This window comes from Manacus vitellinus, unplaced genomic scaffold (assembly GCF_001715985.3).
Source record: "Manacus vitellinus isolate BGI_N305 unplaced genomic scaffold, ASM171598v3 scaffold_1_pilon, whole genome shotgun sequence".
NCBI classification, from domain to species: Eukaryota; Metazoa; Chordata; class Aves; order Passeriformes; family Pipridae; genus Manacus; species Manacus vitellinus.
In genome coordinates this window covers 14,094,064-14,094,851 of record NW_021939396.1, presented here as the reverse complement: position 1 = coordinate 14,094,851, position 788 = coordinate 14,094,064, and positions in this window count along the sequence as shown.

Sequence of the window (788 nt, the reverse complement as noted above, 5' to 3'; positions counted from 1 at the left end):
ATGTTCTCAAACAAGCCCTGTATTTACTCATAGACCCAGAGTACTTAAAAAAAAAAAAATCCTCACTCTTCTGGAGGGTTTTATTTAAATGTCACTCTGGTGGAATATCTGAGAGAGCTGTCTAACCTAATACACAGCTTGTGAACATGAGGCAAACACAGGCTGCAGTTCAGAAGACTACTGTAACTTTTATTCTCATTTTGTCCACGTCAGGAACTGGCTCTTACCACTACTTTCCTTTGCTGCCCCTTGCATTTTTAACTCTGGCAGTCTTCTCTAAATGTTCGACATTTCCCAAAACTAACAGGAAAGTTAACATGATGCCACCAACATCCATAGGATTCAGTTGTGGAGTGGAAGACGACTGCCTGAATGGCAAAGGAGTTTGATGGTTCCTTGAGAGACTTTATGGAACTCGATTAAATAAAACCTGAAGCGTATTAAATTATTGTCTGTTTCCATCAACATTCAAAATGCGCTGCGTCCTGTAAAAGCAGTAAAGGCAGCATGGTCCGCAAAACAGCTTACACTCTTTTTAGTAGAGAATCTTTTCCCCTCGGAGGGGACTTGTCGCCTCCGTTCCCCAAGGGTGCTGGAGTATCTCGGCTCCTGCTCTGCCAGGCAAGGTGCTCGCACTGGCGGAGAAGTGATGGAAGGGAGACGTCTCTCCACTTCAGCTCATCACTTACTCCCACAGCTCAATCAATGCACTGGATAAGTTTGCCATTTGCAGATAGAAAACACAACCGGTCGTGGAAAAAAAAGATAAAGGAGACTAGCGGGCCCCA